Below are 22492 nucleotides of genomic sequence, written 5' to 3'. Positions count from 1 at the left end.
GTACTTCTACTCCCTGAGTACAGGCAGAGACTGAAGACTGCACCACCAGTGGTGAGGACCAAGAAGACACGGATAAGGGTAGCACAGGAGCACCTACAGGATTGCTTTGAATTGGTGGACTGGACTGTATTCTGGAATTCATCTTCGAATCTGGATGAGTATGTTGCAGTTGTTAACCAATTTCATTAAAACCTGTGTGGATGAGTGTGTGCCTATGAAAACTTGATGTACATTCCCAAAGCAAAAGCCATGGATGAACCAGGAGGTTTGCCATCTGCTGAGGGCTAGATCTGTGGCATCTCAGTCCGGTGACCCAGCTCTACACAAGAAAACCAGGTATGATTTGCGGATGGCTATTTCAAGACCAACAAAACAATTCCAAGCAACATTGGAGGTAACATTGGATGTATATCAATTCTGACAGGATTTGTAGCACATTACTTCCTACAAAGCATGCTTCATTGCCAGATGAGCTCAATGCCTTCTATGCCCGTTTTGAGAGGGAGAATATAACTACAGCTGTGAAGATCCCTGCTGCACCTGGTGACTCTGTGATCTCTGTCTCAAAGGCTGTCTTTCAGGAATGTGAACCCTTGCAAGGTGGCAGGGCCCAGTGGAGTACCTACCTCAGCAAGGGCAATCTCAATGACTCTTCACACAGCCTTAGATCACCTGGACAATACAAACACCTATGTCAGGATGCTTTCATTGACTTAGCTCAGCGTTTAGCACCATCATTCCCACAGTCTTGATCGATAAGCTACAGAACCTGGGCCTCTATACCTCCTTCTGCAATTGTTTCCTCAGCTTCCTAACTGAAAGACCACAATCTGTGCGGATTGAAGATTATAACTCCTCCTCACTAATGATCAACACTGATGCATCTCAGGGGGTGTGTGCTTAGCCCACTGCTCTACTCTCTCTATGAATGTGTGACTATGCATAGCTCAAATGCCATATATAAATTTGCCAATGATACAACTATCGTTGGTAGAATCTCAGATGGAGATGAGAACGCATACAGGAGCGAGATATACCAGCTAGTTGAGTAGCAACAACAGCCTTGGACTCAACGTCCGTAAGACAAAAGAGCTGATTGTGGACTTTAGGAAGGGTGAGATGAGGGAACATGAACCAATCCTCATAGAGGCATCAGAAGTGGAGTGAGTAAGCAATTTCAAGTTCCTGGGTGTCATTATCTCTGAGGATCTAACCCACTCCCAACATACTGATGCAGCTATGAAGAAGGGAAGAAAGCAGATATATTTCAACTGGAGTTTGAAGAGATTTGGTTGTCACCTAAAACACTCAAAAATTTCTATGGAAGGCATCAGAAGTGGAGAGCATTCTGAAAGGCTGCATCACTGTCTGGTGTGGGGTGGAGGGGGACGGGGAGGCTAGTGCACAGGACCAAAAGAAGCTACTGGAAGTCATAAAATTAGTCAGCTCCATCATAGATACTAGCCCCCATAGCATCCCAGGCATCTTCAAGGAGCAGTGCCTCAGAAAGGCAGCATCCATTATTAGTGACCCCCATCACCCAGGGCATGCCCTCTTCTCATTGATACCATTAGGAAGAAGGTGCAGAAGCCTGAAGGCACACACTTTGCAATTCAGGAACAGCTTCTTCCCCTCTGTCATCCGATTCTTAAAATGGACATTGAACCCAAGAACATCACCTCACTTTTTGTTTTTAATACATATACAGGTGTCCCCCGCTTTTCGAACATTTGCTTTACGAAACCTCACTGTTACGAAAGACCTACAATAGTACCCTGTTTTCGCTAACAGAAGGTGTTCTCAATGTTACCAAAAAAATCAGCGCGTGATAAAAGGCAGCGCACACCCCGAGCAGTCGCTCTCCCCCGGATTCGGAACGGCATTGCTTTAACACATGCCTGTGAGCAGCCATTTGCAATATGAGTTCTGAAGTATTGGAAAAGCCTGAAAGAGCTCATAAGGGCGTTACACTTAGCGTAAAACTAGACATAATTAAGCATTTTGATCGTGGTGAACGAAGTAAGGACAACATGAGTTTGGCTTGTGGAAGCTGACGAAGTTGATGTTGAAGAGGTTTTGGCATCCCATGACCAAGAACTGATAGATGAAGAGCTGATGCATTTGGAAGAGGGGAAAGGATAACAGTCGAAACCGAATGCCGTAGCGAAATGACCGTGAAGCAACTGCATGAGGTTTTTGCTGCAACGATAAAGTATGACTTTAATTCTGAAAGGGTACATAGGTTTAGGAGATATTTGCAAGATGGTTTGAGTCCTTACAAAGAACTGTACGATAGAAAAATGTGCGAGGCTCAGCAGTCAAGCAAGCCTTCCACATTAGCCACAGCAGACGACGAACCTCGACCTTCGACATCAAGGCGGGCGGTCATAGGAGAAGCTGAGCCGCCTGCGCTAATGGAAACAGGCGACGAGATGACACCCCAGTGTCCCACCACCCCAACCCCCCGGGCCACGGACAGACACCGATTCGTGGAGAATGCAGCAGTAGCCGAGAGGCACACAGCACATCTTTAAGAAAAAAGCCGAAATAAACATGCTAATTAATTAGGTGCCGCCCCACGCGTAAATGTCAGCCCAGATCAGAGGCGATGCAATCGGCACTTGATGTTTTCCACTCTCTCCACTGTGGAGCGGCTGATGCTGAGGGGTGTGTGCTCAGGCTGAGACTGTCTGAAATCGACCATCATCTCCTTGGTTTTGGTGACATTAAGCATCAAGTTGTTATCACTGCACCAGCTCTCTAGGTGCCTGACCTCCTCCCTGTACATAGTTTCATCATTTTTGCTGATGAGCCCCACCACTGTGGTATCATCTGCAAATTTAATGATCAGGTTCTCCTTGAATTTGGCTGCACAGCCATGTGTTAGCAGTGTAAACAGCAATGGGCTAAGCACACAGCCTTGTGGGGATCTAGTGCTCAGTGTGATGGAGTCAGAGATGTTCCTGCCAACACGGATTGACTGTAGTCTCTCTGTCAAGAAATCCAGAATCCAGCAACACATGGCAGTGCTAAGGCCAAGCAGCGACAGTTTCTCCACTCGTCTCTGCGGGATGATGGTATTGAACGCTGAATTGAAATCAATGTACAGGATTCTGGCATAAGTGTCTTTGCTGTCCAAGTGAGAGAGAACTGTGTGCAGTGTGTGGATATTGCGTCCTCCGTAGAGCGATTTGGACGATAAGCAAACTGTAAAGGATCCAGCGATGAGGGGAGGCTGGCTCTGATAGGAGGCTTGACAAGCCGTTCAAAACATTTCATCACTATGGGGGTCAGTGCAACGGGATGGTAATCGTTCAGACAGGCTACAACTGATTTCTTTGCTACAGGGATGATTGTGGAGGGTTTGAAGCATCTGGGGACAATAGCTTGACTAAGGGAGATGTTGAAAATGTCTGTCAGGACATCTGCTAATACATCAGCACATTCCTTGAGCACATGTCCAGGGATGTTGTCGGGACCTCCCGCTTTTCGTGGGTTGACCCTGGCAAGGGTCCTCCGTGTTTGCTCTGGATCAATGATTGGAGCCAGCTGGTCAGATGGTAAAAAGGGACTGGCTCTCCCCCTTGCTGTTGTGTTTGATGCTTTGAAGAGGGCAAAGAAATTGTTAAGCCTGTCTGGTAGAGAGGTGTTGCTGTCATCAGTTTTCTGCCTGATCTTGTAGTCTGTCAGAGCTTTAATTCCCTGCCAAATCCGTCTGGTGTCACCTGTGTCACAGAAGTGTCCATGTATTTTGCCCGGGTAGGCCCTTTTCACTTTCCTGATCCCTAGTGAAAGCGCAGACCTGGCTGAGCGAAGCGCACTCCTTTCCCCCGATCTGTAGGCTGTGTCACGGGCCTTCAGTAGTGAACGCACCTCTGTTGTTATCCATGGCTTTTTATAACCACGTGCGGTGAAGGTTTTCATCACAGTGACATCCTCCGTGCGTTTGGCTATGTAGCTGATTACTGCCTCCGCATACTCCTCAATGTCTGTATGGTCATCATAGGAGGCTGCTGTTTTGAATATGTCCCAGTCTGTGTGCAAAAAACAGTCTTGTAGTGCTGAGTCTGCTCCTTTCGGCCAGACCCTTATCTCTCTTTTCTCTGCTCTCACACGTTTAAGCAGTGGTTTATATGCTGGTGTTAGCATGACAGATATGTGGTCAGAGTGGCCAAGATGGGGGCAGGAGGCTGCTTTGTATGCCTGTGGTGTGTTGGTATAAACCAAGTCCAGTGTGTTGTCTCCCCTGGTTTTGAAATCCACATATTGCCGGAATTTGGGGAACACAGTCTTTAAGCTGGTGTGGTTAAAGTCCCCAGCAATCACCACAAAGCTATCAGGATGTGTAGTCAGTAGCTCACTGATGGCTTCATGTAGGCCTTCCAGTGCTTCGTTAGCATTAGCCTTAGCATTGGCACTGGGAGCTACGTAAACAGCTGCCACAAACATGATGGTGACTTCCCTCAGCAGATAGAACGGCCGGCATTTCACAATGAGAAATTCAGCCAGTGGTGAGCAGTGTTTAGCAGCTACTGTAGCGTTCACACACCAGTCTTTGTTTATATAAACACACAGACCTCCTGCTCGGCTCTTACCGGAGCTAGCTGCCTCTCTGTCCGCACGAAACGATGTCATTCCCTCTAGCTGTATCGCCACGTTCCGTATGTTGTCATGGAGCCAGGATTCCGTTAAGCACACACAGCGGTCTTTAAATTCCTTGCATGTTTCTCTCAGCAGACGCAGCTCATCCAGCTTGTTGTCAACGGAGCGGACATTTGAGAGCAGGAGGGACGGTACTGCTGGCCTGGTGGGGTTAGCTTTTAGCCTAGCATGGATGCCGGCCCTCTTACTCCTCCTCTGTCTTCTCTCACAGCGCTTTCGCTTCCTCCTCCCTCAGGAAGCAGCCGGCTTGGTAGCGGATAGTAGTCCGTAGCGGCGTAAACTGTCCACGTCACACCAGAACTCGTCAGTTTTTCCGACATAGTATGCCCTGATGTTAACAAGCATATTTCGACTGTATGTTATGTGTCCAGGACAAACAGAACAAACACTAGATACACTTATCACTCCCCGAGGGGCCGCTGCGTCCATGCGCCACCATCTTAAAACCACCAACTTAACTACTCGGTGGTTAGTAGTTTCGCACTACTTTTAATCGAATTATTTAACATTGAATTGAATTGCCTTTATTACTTACATCATTCATATATATGGAGTAAAAATCTTCACGTTACATCTCCATCTAAATGTGCAATGTGCAATTTATAGTAATTTATAGTAAATAGTATGTACAACAGGACAGTCAATATAACATAGAAATACAATTGTATCAGCATGAATTAATCAGTCTGATGGTCTGGTGGAAGAAGCTGTCCCGGAGCCTGCTGGTCCTGACTTTTATGCTGTGGTACCATTTCCCGGATGGTAGCAGCTGAAACAGTTTGTGGTTGGGGCAACCCAATGATCCTTCGAGCCTTTTTTACACACCTGTCTTTGTAAATGCCCTGAATAGTGGGAAGTTCACATCTACAGATGTGCTGGGCGGTCTGCACTACTCGCTGCAGAGACCTGCGATTAAGGAAAGTACAGTTTCCATACCAAGCAAATCATTATGCTCTCAATTGTGCCCCTGTAGAAAGTCCTTAGGATCTGGGGGCCCATACCAAACTTCTTCAAATGCCTGAGGCAAAAGAGGACAGCTGGCATGTACAGACCACGTGAGATCCTCGGTGATGTGTATGCCGAGGAACTTAAATCTGTTCACCCTCTCAACCCCAGATCCATTGATGTCAATAGGAGTTGGCCTGTCTCCATTCCTCCTGTAATTCTCAACAAGCTCCTTTGTTTTTGCGACATTGAAGGAGAAGTATATAGATATATGCTGGTGATAATAAACCTGATTCTGATTCTGATTCTGTTCAGCATGAGAATGAGACTCAAGACAGCAGAGTCTTGAGTCCTGTACGAACACTAAGTTAGGACTACAATAATTACAAATTGTCCACATTTGAGAAATAGCACAGCTGTCTCAGGTTTCCTCTTTCCCAAGCTGGACGTACTGTCAGCACATCATGAGAAAATTACTGTACGTTTCCTAGATACAATTCCAGTCAGGAACATTCTGGTTGCTAAAATCATGCACATTCCTACCTCCACAAAGTACATTGCTTCACACTGATCTCATAGGAAAGCATTGGCATTTTTGGTGCTGCAACACGTACACAGTGTGTGGAACAACTACCTGCCTTGATGTGATTGAAGCTAAGGTAGATTGTGTTGAAAACTATTTCCCTGATTCATCAAAAATCAGATTATCTGGCTCCAAAGATTGTAACAAATACCAGAAGGGGCAAGACCTTCCTTGGTAACTAGACTTTCATTGGAACCAAACACAAAGAAGTTGATACTCGAGGGCAAAATGAGGAAATGGTGCAGAGCTGAAAGTGCTCCATCTCAAAAAGGATTAAACAAAGGCCCTCTCTCAGGTAAACTGAAAAGATCTCTCCTACACTGTTTCTTTTTTTTTTGGCGTGTGCGTGCATGTGTGCGTGTGCGATGTTGGCGGGATGATGTCTTTTTCATGCCTTTACAAGGCGTGCCACAGACATTTCGCAGTATTTTTCCCTTTATTTTACAAGGTTGAGTTGCGATCTCGACCCTCAACCCGGCACTGATGGAAAGTGTACTCGGGAGCGGAACTGACTGGATTCAAACCCGGGAACCTCCGTTCCAGAGTCCGGCGCTGATGTCATTGCGCCACCAGCCGGCCCTCTCCTACACTGTTTCAAAGAAGGCAGGCATTATTCAGGCTCTGATTAATAATATTTATCTTTCAAATACTCAAAGGCATTGCAGGCTATAATGCGTGTGTGGAAGTTTAAGGCATTTAAATTAGCTGCAGCGTTTCCTACATATCAACCCAATTCTCCCGCATAATGTCCATACCCTTTGACTCTCTTACTGATCAAGAGACTATCAACCACCTTTATAAATATACCCAATAACTTGGCCTCCACAGCCATCTTTGACAATGAATTTCACAGATTAACCAGCATCTCGCTAAAGAAAGATGGTAATTAAAAGCAAATGTTGCCGCATGTTTCATTCCTCTGTTTTTGGAAGAATCACGGATGAGATGACTTACTGTTCATGGCCTTCCAGCTTTACAGTTCGTACAAAGGGCCCTACCAATAATATACCTTTGGCTTCTATAGAAACTACTTGCAGATATAGACTCAAAGCTACATGAAGTTAACTCTAGATGAAAACAGAAAAACTGAAGGCGCTAAAAATCTGAAATTAAAACAAAAATTGCTAGAAATACTCAATAGGTCAAACAGCACCTGTGGAAAGAGGGAACAGGCAACATTTGAGTCTGGGAAAGAGAGAGGTGCAAGTTAGATGATTTCCGTGGGAGAGAAGTTGGGTGGAGGGATATGTAGAACAAAGAGAATGTCTGTGATAGGATGAGTCCAAGTGGCTTGAAGGTGGCCCATGCAACATTAAGAGTAAAGTAGTGGAACCTGCTGGGTAGCCTGGCTTTATACATGCAGGATTAGTAAAACCAAGGCAACATGGAATAAAAACAAGCAATAAAAATGCTGGAAAAGTTAAGCATGTCAGGCAGAAAAGAGAAATTCTATAAAAAGATAAACAGTTGATATTTCAGAAGAGACACTCTGAGAGAAAGTCAGCAACTAACTGGTGCTGTTACTTATTGCAACAGTCAATTACAGCAGCAGTCCCCAACCACCGGGCTGCAAAGCACGTGCTACTGGGCCGCGAGGAAACGATATGATTTGGCGATATGAGTTAGTGGCATCTTTCCTCATTCCCTGTCACACCCACTGTTGAGTTTGAATGCACGCAAGGTCATTACGCACATGTCATCCATGACAGCGCGGGAAGGAGATCAACTCCTCGAGCTTGCAAATGACGGTGGGCTGAAAAGTATGTTTCACATAACATCTCTGCCGGCATTCTGGATCAAAGTCAAGGCTAAATATCCTGAGACAGCCACGAAAGTACTGAAAACGTTGCTTCCATTTCCAACATATCTCTGCAATGAATGCAAAGAAAACTAAATTGCCGAATAGACTGGACATAAGGAACCCCCTTCGAGTATCGCTGTCTCCCGTCACCCTTCGATGGGACCGTCTTGTTGCAGGAAAGCAAATCCAGGGCTCCCACTGATTCAGCGATATTGGTGTGTTGCAATGATTTTATATGTTCATACGGGGAAAATATGTGCTGTGTGTTTAATATCCAAACGTTACTTAAAATGTTATGGTGCTATTGACTTATAAGTGACTTATATAACCATATAACAATTATAGCACAGAAACAGGTCATCTCGGCCCTTCTAGTCTGTGCCGAACGCTACTCTCACCTAGTCCCACCGACCTGCACTCAGCCACAACCCTCCATTCCTTTCCTGTTATACCTATCCAATTTTTCTTTAAATGATAATATCGAACCTGCCTCTACCATTTCTACTGGAAGTTCATTCAACACTTACTTCAAGCTCCCCTGTCCTCCCCTGATAATTGACTTATGACTATATTCACGCGAGGAGAATATGCGCGGTGTGTTTAATATTAAATTCGTTAGATAAACCCTTGTAGAAAAGAAATTGAGTGTATTAGCCACTTATCATCTATATTCTGGTCGTGATTAACACCCCCCCCCCCGACAGAATCGCCAAAAATGATTTGTAGAAAAAAAATCAGCAGTACTGGTGCCCGCACAAGGCTTCATAGTCATTGTAATCTTTCTCGGGGTAAGCTCAACGTATTTGACTGCTACTCTTGTTCGTTGGCAACCCTACCCACCCTCCCCCCGGTCGGCCAGTCCGCAAGAATATTGTCAATATTAAACCAGTCCACAGTGCAAAAAAGGTTGGGGACCCCTGAACTACAGGACCAAGCGTCTTACTATGTCACTCCTCCCCCATCCACTCACCTATCACCTGCCATCTTGTACTCCTTCCCCTCCAGCCATCATCTTATTCTGGCTTCTTTACCCTTCCTTTACAATCCTGATGAATGGTCTTAGCCTGAAATGTTGACCATTTATTCCTCTCCATTGATTCAGCCCTGATCTACTGAGTCCCTTCAGCATTTTCAGTGCGTTGTTCAAGATTTCCAGCATTTGCAAAATCTCTTGTATATAACTGATATTTGCATCTATCTGTAAAGACCTGTGCAAAGTTTTAACTAAAAAGCTTTAATATGTTGCAATATATTATGCAACCATTATGCCATAAAATCTATACTTGAAAGGAAGCATCTGTGTTCATGAAATTCATACCCTGAGGACATTCCATATAGTTTAAGGCAAATTAACTAATTTAAACACTAATGTTGCTACATAAGAAATAAAGCAAGCAATTTGTACACAGCGAGACCTTAAAGACATGAACAAGATAATGGTAAGATCATCTGTTACAGTAATGCTGGGTTGAGAGATGTCATCCTGCAAATTGCAGAGAGCACTTCAATTAGCAAGAGGTTCCTTCAATTTCATCTTGCAAACCTAGATGTGACCTCTGCTTAACATCTCACCTGCAGACAGCATTCCATCAATATTGCTCTCACTCAGGACTGCATCAGTACAAGCCTATATTTAGTTGCAGTAATTTCACTATTGGGTCTTCAATCTGCAAATTTTCTTACTCAAATCTAGGAGATTTTTATTTATTTACTCATTGATCTTTTAAGACAACCATTTATTGTCTATTGTGAATTGCCTTTTTGAACAATAATGTATTTCCATGCCAGGACAGCATGCAAACTCAAGCAGCACTTACAAGGGGTGGTGCTGCTGAAGCCCTTGTTCTTTTTATTGGTGAAGATGCTGGGTTTGGAGGGCGCCAAGCAGTTTAGGCCAGAAACTACTGAAAGGCCTAGAGTGGACATGAAGAGAATGTTTCCTATAGTGGGAGAGTCTCGAACCAGAGGGCACAGCCTCAGAATACAAGGACGTCCCTTTAGAACAGAGATGAAGAGGAATACTTGTAGCCAGGGAATGGAAAATCTGTGAAATTCATTGTCAAAGCCAGCTGTGGTGGCCAAGTCATGAGGTATATTCAGACATCCCGCCCTGCAAAAACTCATTTCAGGAAGGCAGCACCATCAATTTGCGGGAGACTCCCGAAACTTCCGGGAGAGGTGGGATGTCTGCAATAGAGTAGCTCCTTAGCAGCTAGCCAGCTAGTTTAAATAACATTAGCTATGCTAATGAACGAATGACACCTGTTAAACTCACCTCAACATGTCTTTTACAGTCTTAACCCACCATAGACAATAGAAAAGTCACTGTTGCAAACAGTGCAGTGAGCAACACTATCATTATTTTTGACCCCTATTAGGCAGGGGCACACTTTAGTGTAGTCTGGGGTGAAGTACATTTTATATTTTCTTTTTCTGGAACACTCTGCCATGGTGCTCTCTCTCACTCTTGCACTCGCTCTCTCTCAAAAAAATCGATTTCTGGGATATTGTATATAATTTGCGGGCATTAGGGAGCTGCTATCAATATGTAGGGGACTCCCGGAAGTTCTGGGAGAGGTGGGATGTCTGGGTATATTTAAAGCAGAGGTTGAAAGGTTCTTGATTAGTAAGAGCATCAAAAGTTACAGGGAGAAGACAGGAGAATGGGCTGGAGAGGGTAATAAATCAGTCAAGATGGAATTGACTCAACGGGCCAAATAGCCTAATTTTGCTCCTATGTCTTATGGTAACAATATTACCAAATAAACCATGGTCAAATTTTGTGAATGTGCATTTTTCATCCTTCTCCATGAGAACATTACTTCCCTACTGCTCTCACCTATATTTGGCAAACCTCAAAAAAATTGAAAATTATTATTTCTTCAAGATGTGAATCCTCGTAGCAACTAAGGGATTTCTTGGACATTCTTTTCGATAATGCCACTCAATTACTTTCTATCTTAATTACACAGAATAGATTAAAGTTCTTCTGCAGAATGGAGCTTTTTAGCTTTGAATTTACACTTTGCTGCAACTATTCAATCTTTATTCCTTTTAGCCCTCAAAGATTGTTGGATAGAGCTAGAGAGCAGGATATGAATGGAAATTGGACATAAAGTGCTATGAAGTTTGAAAGGGATTTCACTACAGTTGTTTTATAAGCCTTATCTTTGGAAACAAGTAAAACAAGTAATAGCCACACTTATAAAAGGTAAAGTTTGTATATTCCAGTTTTGCCTCTAACTCGTTCATAACTGCAGGACTTGAGACAATACCAAAATTCCAATGCTCTGCTTTGCAACAGACTTCAAGAAATTGAAAGTGGCACAAGGATTTGTAACTTACAGTTGCAAGAATGACTTTGTGAACCCTTTGCAATTATCTGGTTTTCTGCATTCATTACTCATAAAACGTGGTCTGATCTTCATCTAAGTCACAGTAATAAGCAAATACAATCTGCCTAAACTAATAACACACAAATAATTGTACTTATCATGTCTTAATTGGACACATTGTTTAATCATTCACAGTCCAGGCTGGAAAAAGTATGCAAGCCTTTGCATTTAATAACTGGTAGTACATCCTTTGACAGCAATAATCTCCACCAAACATTTCCTGTTGAGGTTGATCAGACTTGCACAATGGCAAGGAGGAATTTTAGACCATTCCTCCATACAAAACTGTTTCAGTTCATCAATATTTCTGGGATACTTTGCATGAACAGCCCTCTTCAGGTCAGGCCACATCATCTCAATAAGATTAAGATCTGAACTTCGACGTGGCAATTTCAAAACAAGAATTTTCTTCTTTTTAAACCATTCTGTCATTGACTTACACTTGTGTTTCGGACCATCATCCAACTTCTATTAAGCTTCAGACCGCTACCCTGATGTTCTTCTGTAAATTGTCTTGATACAATTTTGAATTCAAGCTGTCCAGGCCCTGAGGCAGCCCCAAACCATAATTCTCCTTCCGCTATGCTTCATAGTTATGATGAGGTTTTGGTTTTGGTGTTGATGTTCAGTGCCCTTTTTCTTCCAAACATAGTGATGCACATTTCTGCCAGGAACTTCAATTTTTATCTCATCTGTCCCAGAAGCTTTGTGGAACATCCAGTTGGTCTTTTTTTGAAATTTGAGGCATGCAGTGGTTTCTCCTGTGGTGTCCTTCCATGAACACCATTCCTGTTCTGTATTTTTCTTATAGTTGCCTCATGAACAGAGACTTTAGCAAGTTCTAAGATTTCTGCAAGCTTTTTGCTATTATCCTTGGATTCTTTTTCACCTCCTTCAGCTTTGCACATTGTGCTCTTGGTGTGATCTTTGCAGGTTGCCCACTCCTCGGGAGAGTAGCAACAGTACTAAATTTCCTCCATTTGTAGACAATTTCTCTTACTGTGGACTGTTGAATTCTCAGGTATTTAGAAATGTTTTCTGTAGCCTTTTCCAGCTTCATGCATCTCTACAACTTTTCTTTGAAGGTTCTATGAAAGTTGTTTTGATTGAAGCATGGTGCACATAGACAGTTCTTGAGTAGAGCAGGCTCTGTCAGAAACCTAACTTTGTGTGTCTTTTTTATAGGGCAGAGTACCTCTAAAACCCACATCTCCAATCTTATCTCATTGATTGGAACACCTGACTTTAGATAGCTTTCGTAGAAGGCATTACCCCAGAGGTTCACATACTTTTTTGAACCTAGACTATGATCGTTTAAATGGTGTACTCAGTATTGACAAGAAGTAGTACAACCATTGGTGTATTAGTTTAGGCATATTGTGTTTGTCTATTATTGTGACTTAGATGAAGATCAGACCACATTTTATGAGTAATTATGCAAAAAAGAACAGGTAAAGGGTTCACAAACTTTTTCATGCAAACATAGATCAGGTTATAGGCCGATCACAAACAAGAGAAAATCTGCAGATGCTGGAAATCCAAACAACACACACAAAATGCTGGAGGAACTCAGCAGGCCAGGCAGTATCTATGGAAAAAGACCACAGTCGATGTTTCATCAGGGCTGGAAAAAAAAGATGAAGAATCAGAGTAAGAAAGTGGGAGAAGGGAGGAAAAACCACAAGGTGTTAGGTGAAATAGGGTGGGAGGGAGGGGTGAAGTAAAGAGTTGGAAAGTTGATAGGTGAAAGAGATATAGGGGGAATCTAATAGGAGAAGATTGAAGGCCATGAAAGAAAGAAAAGGGGGGAGGAGCACCAGAGGGACGCAGATAGGCAGGCAAGAAGATGAAGTGAGAGAGGAAAAGGTAATGAGAAGTAGAATTAAAATGGGTGGCCACTGGGAGATCCCACTTTTTCTGGCAGATTGAGCAAAATAGTCTCCCAATTTACATCAGGTCTCACCGATATACAAGAGGCCACACCGAGAGCACCGGACTCAGTATATGGCCACAACAGACTCACATGTGAAGTATTGCCTCACCTGGAAAGAGCTCTGAGGGAGGAGGTGTAGGGGCAGGTATAGCACCGGTTCCGCTTGCAAGGATAAGTACCAGGAGCAAGATCAGTGGGGAGGGATGAATGGACAAGGGAGTCGCATAGGGAGCAATCCCTGTGGAAAGCAGAAAGTGGGAGGGAGGGAAAGATGTGCTTGGTGGTGGGATTTGGAGATGGCAGAAGTTACAGTGAATGATATACTGGATGCAGAGGCTGGTGGGGTGATAGGTGAAGACAAGAGGTTATAGGCAGTTATTTGAGAAAGTCTCTTGCTTTACAAAGTCACTGCAAGGACAAGCTTGCTACATTTTTTCATATGTTTTTTCATTTTTTCATTACAAATACCTGGAGATATGAATTGACAATAAACTGGACTGGTCTAAGAACACTGAGGTTGTCTACAAGAAGGGTCAGAGCCATCTCTATTTCCTGAGGAGGCTGAGGTCCTTTAACATCTGCCGGACGATGCTGAGGATGTTCTACGAGCCTGTGGTGGCCAGTGCTATTATGTTTGCTGTTGTGTGCTGGGGCAGCAGGCTGAGGGTAGCAGACACCAACAGAATCAACAAACTCATTCGTAAGGCCAGTGATGTTGTGGGGATGGAACTGGACTCTCTGACGGTGGTGTCTGAAAAGAGGATGCTGTCTAAGTTGCATGCCATCTTGGTCAATGTCTCCCATCCACTACACAATGTACTGGTTGGGCACAGGAGTACATTCAGCCAGAGACTCATTCCTCCGAGATGCAGCACAGAGCGTCATAGGAAGTCATTCCTGCCTGTGGCCATCAGACTTTACAACTCCTCTCTTGGAGGGTCAGATACCCTGAGCCGATAGGCTAGTCCTGGACTTATTTCATAATTTACTGGCATAATTTACATATTACTATTTAACTATTTATGGTTCGATGACTATTTATTATTTATGGTGCAAATGTAATGAAAACCAATTTCCCCTGGGATCAATAAAGTATGACTATGACTATGTGGTTAACACAGGCCTTTTAAAAGTGATCACCTGTTTCTGAAAAATCTTCAGGTTTTGTCCAGAGCTGAAAACTGCCTTACTTTCAGATCAGTTGATATCATACGCTTTGTAACTCACAAATGAATGCAAAATATCACACAAAATAACTCACGTTGAAAATATTATAAGCTAAGGAAAATCTGCTGAATGTTGCACCAGGTAACAGTTGTTTACAGGTCCTCAATTAGACAGAGCACAGAATAGTACAGCACAGTCCAGGCTCTGCAGCCCACAATGTAGTGCTGACCTTTTAACTGTCACACTCCGAGATCAATCTAACACTTCCCTCCCACATAGTCCTCCATTTTTAACCATGACCCCATCTAAGAGTCTCTTAAATATCTCTAACTGCCTCTACCACCACCCCTGGCAGAGCGTTCCATGGACCCACCAGTCTATGTGTAAAAAAACATCTCTGACATTCTCCTATACTTCCCTCCAATCACCCTAAAATTATGCTTCTTGTATTAGCCACTGGGAAAAGGGTGTTGGTTGTCCACTCTATCAATGCCTCTTAACATCTTGTAGACCTCTCTCTGGTCACCTCTCATCCTTCTTTCCTCCAAAGTGAAAGGCTGTAGATCACTCAAGCTTTCCTCATCAGGCGTGCTCTCTAATTTAGCATCCTGGTAAATCTCTAAACTTCCACATCCTTCCTAATTATAGCCAACCAGAACAGAACACAATTGACCTTCTGACCAACTAAATAAAGCTGGAATTAAATTGTCGCTTATTGGTGATATTTCTGTTGCTTTATTTTGGGAGTATCAAATAGAAACAAATTCCCAAAGGCAATGTTGTAAACTCAGCAGTTTCATAGTGTGTGACAACATTTAGATTTTCATATTTCACAACATATACAGTAGATCAGTGATAATAAACCTGATTCTAAATAAGATCAACTTCTGAAGCAATGAGAAGCGTCAATAAAAGCAAACTGGAAAAACTAAAGCGAATGGGAACAGATAACGCTGAGCAGGTCCCATATGACATCTGAGAAAGATGTTTTTCAGTTGTCCCTTTTGAAAATATCATTTTATACCTAAACAGCAGTTCCATTATTATTACACACTGACTGACATTACAGCTTTTCATTAATACTTTAGAAATAAGAACCAAAAATGATGGAAATAAAAAAACTGAGTAAAGGTTTCAGTTCAGTAACATTCCATCAGTACTGGTTCTTACGAATTCTCACTGATATGAAAGGATAACCTTGTTTTTCTCTCCCTGATTCTGCTTGACAGGCTGAGTATTTTCAAAAAATTTGGCACCTTTCCAGAATTTCTGCAACAACAGCATTTTGCTTTGAATCATTAGGAATGCCAGAGGGTGATTTATTTCTCCTCTACAACTCCACAATGTTTAATCTTTGCTAGTGTGTTCAAGTTAGTGCTACATCAAAAATTGTGAAGGGATGGCAATGTGAAAAGAGATGTATGCGAGAGACAGTGTTTAAGCACAATGTGTAGGCAGCACAGCCATAGCAGAAGATGCATTTCCATTCTCCATGCTCAGAATAGGGCATATTGTTGAAGTACCTGTCTCACCGAAATAGAGAGTACAGTGGATTCCAGTTAATTAGGACATATCAGAACCAGTGCATTTTGACCCAATTAAGTGGCTGCTCCAATTATCTGAAATTTCATGGAAATAGTTAAAAAGTATCAAAAAGCCAAACTACTGTTTAACTGAGTAAAATATTATGTACTTCAATGAAATACAGAATAAATTAGAACACTATAAATACTATTACACTATAAAACTGTGTATTAATTCCAAATAGTTATGATGGAGAAAGTCAGCTTTTATTGACCGTAAATGAACAAAATCAGCACAGACACCTAGCACAGATAAGACTGCCTTCATACAATGCTTTCAATGATTGCATCCTCCAAATCTTCATTCTAATTGTAACATTCAAGGTGACTGTCCATACGTTCAAACTAATTGTATTTTCCAATTTGTTGAAGTTGTGAAATTGTTTCATTTTCACTCCCAGACATTTCTGGCATCTCCAAGCCTGAATGCTTGAAACTTCAGTGAGCAAAAATCACTACTTTTTGAACACAGATATGTGCAACCGGTGCTACTTAAACATTGTTCACTCTAAGCACGGTGTAGTGTCTAACAACCAAACAAGAGCATGCAACTGACACTAGTTAGAAACTGTTTGGCAACAGTCTCCAGTCCCAATTAAGTGGCATAATGTCCCAAATAAACTAAGAGAATCCCGGCTATTTTCTTGATTTGTTTTTGCTATTTAAGAATTGTCCCAAATAAATGGCTGTCCCAATTAACCAGAACCCACTGTCTATCACACAGGTCAACTTTTTGGCTACTTCAGTCAATGCTGGCTGGTTCTTTGTTAAAAGAGGTTAGCTTTATTTGTTACAGGTACATCAAAACATACAGTGAAATGCATTGTTTGTATTAAATCAAAATCAATGAGAAGTGTGCTGGGGGCAGACTTCAAAAACCACCATGCTTCTGGCGCCAGCAAAGCATGCCTATAATTTACTAACCGTAACTCATCATTGGAATGTGGGAGGAAAGTGGAGTCCCCAGAGGAAACACACATGGTCACGGGGAGAATATACAAACTTTTTACAGACACAATGGGAACTGAACCCTGATTAGTGATCACTGGTGCTGTGAAGACAACAGTGCTAACCACTACGCTACCGTGCTGCCCAAAACAACCCAGACTAGTCCCACTAAACTATCATCTAAGTCTCAGTATAAAATTCCTCTCTTCTCTTTAGTTCAATTTTCTCAGCTGTTTCAGGATCTCATCCACCTTTCCTTGAAAAGTTACAACGTTTTCTTCCTTGTACAACTTCTATGGTAAAGCATCATACCTGCAACATCCATTTGTGTGGTGAAACACCTTCTAGTTGGTGCTCTCAGTAAAATTTAATATTAAAGCCTGCTTTACGAGAACTCAACCATTAAATCTCTGAGCATTCCTGTCCCATTCCTCTTAAGCTCAAATGCAATACCTTCATAGTCCACAAATGTTCAACAGTTTAAAAAATAAAGGTTCAAGAAAGCTTTTTCTTCCCTTGTGCTTAAGGCAATAATAACATAGGAGGCTTGCTTTCCTGTCAATTAATACAAACCATGAGATGACTTGGAGCTCCCTAAACTTTCATTTCCCCTGAACGCTAGTTCTAAATAAGATCATTTTAAATTTAATAACCTATATCAAGAGTCCATTTATGATTCTTTTGCACCAATCTCGTCCTCTGCCCTCACTTTTAAAACATATTAATCTATTAACAGCCTTTGACAACAGTTTTCCACTGCACAATATTTGTAATTTCTCCACAATTCATATATTCTTCCTTCAAAAAGACATCAATACAGCCCCCATTTATAAACTGTCAATTCACCCCACATTTTCTCCAGAAGCTATTCCTTATCCAGCTTCTTCTATTTTTAAGACGATGCACTGCACTGACCCATTTTTATCCAGAAGACCAAAAGATGTAACAGCAGAATGGGGTTGCTTGGCCCATCCAGTCTGTTCCGCCATCTCTGTTCTGAAGGGACGTCCTTGTTTTATGAGGCTGTGCTTTCTGTCCAAAACTTCCCCACTATTACAAACATCTTCTTCACGTCCACTCTTTCTAGGCCTTTCAATATTTAAGGGGTTTCAATGAGATCCCCCTCTCATTCTTCTAACCTCCAGCGAGTACAGGCCCAGAGCCATCAAACGTTAATCATACATTAACCCTTTCATTTCTGGGATCACTTTTGTGAACCTTTGCTGGACTCTCCCAAATCCAGCACATCCTTTCTTAGATAAGGGTCCCAAGACGGCTCACCATATTCCAAGGGTGGTGTGACAAATCCACAAAGAAACATGCTTAATTTATATCCCATTTGCCACCTGAAAAATTCACTCTTCCATCACTAGTAAACTGTGGCTGTTGTGTGCACCAATCAATAAAACAATGTAAGTTACTCATCAAAAGTATTCCCAAATCAGCAAACTATATAAAAACATAGAAAACCTACAGCACAATACAGGCCCTTCGGCCCACAAAGCTGTGCCGAACATGTCCTTACCTTAGAACTACCTAGGCTTACCCATAGCCCTCTATTTTTCTAAGCTCCACGCACCTATCCAGGAGTCTCTTAAAAAACCCTATTGTTTCCACCTCCACCACCACTGCCGGCAGTCCATTCCTTGCACTCACAACTCTCTGCGTAAAAAGCTTACTTACCCCTGACACTTCCTCTGTACCTACTTCCAAGCACCTTAAAACTATGCCCCCTTGTGCTAGCCATTTCAGCCCAGGGTAAAAGCTTCTGATTATACACACAATCAATGGGACTCATTATCTTGTACACCTCTATCAGGTCACCTCTCATCCTCCGTCGCTCCAAGGAGAAAAGGCCGAGTTCACTCAACCTATTCTCATAGGGCATGCTCCCCAATCCAAGTAACATCCTTGTAAATCTCCTCCGCACCCTTTCTATGGTTTCCACGCCCTTCCTGTAGTGAGGCGACCAGAATTGAGCACAGTACTCCAAGTGGGGACTGACCAGGGTCCTATACAGCTGCAACGTTACCTCTTGGCTCTTAAACTCAATCCCACGGTTGATGAAGGTCAATGCACCGTATGCCTTCTTAACCACAGAGACAACCTGTGTAGCAGCTTTGAGTGTCCTATGGGCTCGGACCCCAAGATCCTTCTGATCCTCCACACTGCCAAGAGTCTTACCACGCCCTTACATCCTCCTGTTTGGACTACTCCAACTCCCTGTATACTGGGATTGTCAGTCATTCCCGTCCCACCTGCAACTGGTCCAGAATGCCGCAGCCAGGCTCCAGGCAGGTGCCTGGAAGAGGGACCATAGTACTTCTATCCTGGCCTCTCTCCACTAGCTACTAGTATGGTTTAGAACTGATTTTAAGGTTCTCCTGTTTGCTTATAAAGCCCTAAATGGGCTGGCCCCTCCTATATCGCGGACCTTCTAACCCCTTATTCTACTTCCAGGTTCTTCAGGTCGGCTGACCTGGGGCTCCTGGCTGTCCCGCAAACTAAATTTAAGTTCAGGGATGTCCGTGCCTTTGCTGTTGTAGCCCCTAGACCGTGGAACGGCATTCCCCTCTCTATCAGATCTGCTCCCTCCATTGACTCTTTTAAGTCCAGGATCAAAGCTTACCTATATTCACCAGCGTTTGAATCTTCCTAGTGGGCACGTGGCCAATTGGACTAGCAACCTGAAGGTTGTGAGTTCGAGCCCCAGTCGAGACAACATGTGTTGTGTCCTTGAGCAAGGCACGTAATCACACATTGCTTTGCGACGACACTGGTCCTAATGCCCTGTTTGGGTCCTAATGCCCTTCCCTTGTACAACATCGGTGTCATGGAGAGGGGATACTTGCAGCATGGGCAACTGCTGGTCTTCCATACAACCTTGCTCAGGCCTGCGCCCTGGAGAGTGAAGACTTTCCAGGTGCAGATCCATGGTCATGCAAGACTAACGGATGAATCTTCCTGATGTGGCTGATTTTTGGCTTCTGCCTAGGCTCATTTTGTTGTTTATTTTGTGCCTATAAGCTGTGTGCCTTGTTGTTTATATCCGTGTTTCTTGTATTTGTGATTTTAGCTACCTGTTATGGTACAGCACTTTGGCCAACATGGGTTGTTTTTAAATGTGCTTTATAAATAAATTTGACTTGACTTGACTTGACTCTGACGGTGGTGTCTGAAAAGAGGATGCTGCCCAAGTTGCATGCTATCTTGGACAATGTCTCCCATCCACTACATAATGCACTGGTTGGGCACAGGAGTACATTCAGCCAGAGACTCATTCCACCGAGATGTAACACAGAGCGTCATAGGAAGTTATTCCTGCCTGTGGCCATCAAACTTTACAACTCCTCCCTTGGAGGGTCAGACACCCTGAGCCAATAGACTGGTCCTGGGCTTATTTCCTGGCATAATTTACATATTACTATTTAACTATTTATGGTTTTATTACTATTTATTATTTATGGAGTAACTGTAACGAAAATCCAATTTCCCCCGGGATCATTGAAGTATGACTATGACTATTAATGTTATATTCTGCCATCATATTTGACCTACCAAAAGGAACCACCTCACACTTATCTGGGTTGAACTCCATCTGCCACTTCTCAGCCCAGTTTTGCATCCTATCAATGTCCTGCTATAACCTCTGACAGCCCTCCACACTATTCACAACACCTCCAACCTTGTGTCATCAGCAAATTTACTAACCCATCCCTTCACTTTCTCATCCAGGTCATTTATAAAAATCACAAAGAGTGGGGGTCCCAGAACAGATCCCTGAGGCACACTACTGGTGACGGACCTCCATGCAGAATATGACCCGTCTAGAACCACTCTTTGCCTTCTGTGGGCAAGCCAGTTCTGGATCCACAAGCAATGTCCCCTTGGATCCCATGCCTCCTTACTTTCTCAATTACCTTGCATGGGGTACCTTATCAAATGCCTTGCTGAAATCCATATACACTAGATCTACGGCTCTACCTTCATCAATGTGCTCAGTTACATCCTCAAAAAATTCAATCAGGCTCGTAAGGCATGACCTGCCTTTGACAAAGCCATGCTGACTATTCCTAATCATATTATCCCTCTAAATATTCATAAATTCTGCCTCTCAGGATCTTCTCAATCAACTTACCAAACACTGAAGTAAGACTCACTGGTCTGTAATTTCCTGGGCTATCTCTACTCCCTTTCTTGAATAAGGGAACAACATTCGCAACCTTCCAATCCTCTGGAACCTCTCCCGTCCTCATTGATGATGCAAAGATCATCGCCAGAGGCTCAGCAATCTCCTCCCTCGCTTCCCACAGTAGCATGGGGAGCATCCTGTCCAATCCCAGTGACTTAACTACTCAACGCTTTCCAAAAGCTCCAGCACATCCCCTTCCTTAATGTCTACATGCTCAAGCTCTTCAGTCCACTGCAAGTCATCCCTACAATTGCCAATATACTTTTCTGTAGTGAATACTGAAGCAAAGTATTCATTAATTACCTCTGCTATCTCCTCTGGTTCCATACACACTCTTCCACTGTCACACTTGATTGGTCCTATTCTCTCACGTCTTATCCTCTTGCTCTTCACATACTTGTAGAATGCCTTGGGGTTTTCCTTTATCCTGTTTGCCAAGGCCTTCTCACGGCCCCTTCTGGCTCTCCTAATTTCTTTCTTAAGCTCCTTCCTGCTAGCCTAACAATTTTCTAGATCTCTATCATTACCTAGTTTTTTGAACCTTTCATAAGCTCTTCATTTCTTCTTGACTGGATTTACAACAGCCTTTGTACACCAAGGTTCCTGTACCCTATCATCCTATCCATCTCACTGGAACGTACCAATGCAGAACCCCACACAAATATCTCCTGAACATTTGCCACATTTCTTCTGTACATTTCCCTGAGAACATCTGTTTCCAATTTATGCTTCCAAGTTTCTGCCTGATAGCCTCATATTTCCCCTTACTCCAATTAAATGTTTCCCTAACTTGTCTGTTCCTATCCCTTTCCAATGCTAAAGGAGGTAGAATTGTGATCACTATTTCAAATAGACTCTGGCAACCAAGTCCAGCATCTGGCCTTCACGTGTGGTTTAGCTGCTCATCCTATGTGAATTGTTTCTACTGATAAGAGAAGCAGCAAATGCAGGTTACTGGTGCCATAAAACTAGTCACTTCAGCAGATGGGGCTCATCAGCTGTGGTTGGCAGCTCACCTATGAGAAGGAAAAGTCTGATCTCAAATCTCCACTGACTTGTGGCTATATCTACTCATGCGGAAGGCTTCAGGAGTAAACCCCAAGGAAAAAATCTGGAGCCAGAGTTTTTAAGGTGAGTTCAGCTTTGAACTCTTGTGTGGACAGGGGAAGCCTAATTCATGGGCAGCAGCTTGCTCTCCATATCATTCTGCTCTGGCAGCTAAGTTACAATATCCACGTTCAATGGACAGCCTCAGTAAGACACAGAAGCAGTACTAGGCTATT

General features: G+C 43.1%; 1 protein-coding gene across 2 annotated transcripts in view; it reads right to left on the bottom strand.

Annotated features, from left to right (window-relative positions):
* pdia5 (protein disulfide isomerase family A, member 5) overlaps positions 1-22492 on the bottom strand; it is a 219476-nt gene that overhangs the window by 77822 nt on the left and 119162 nt on the right. The window lies entirely within an intron of this gene.

The sequence above is a fragment of the Mobula birostris genome, chromosome 6 (assembly GCF_030028105.1).
Source record: "Mobula birostris isolate sMobBir1 chromosome 6, sMobBir1.hap1, whole genome shotgun sequence".
Classification (NCBI taxonomy): domain Eukaryota; kingdom Metazoa; phylum Chordata; class Chondrichthyes; order Myliobatiformes; family Myliobatidae; genus Mobula; species Mobula birostris.
Note: the sequence above shows the minus strand (reverse complement) of the source record. Positions and strands in the feature narration are given on the sequence as shown.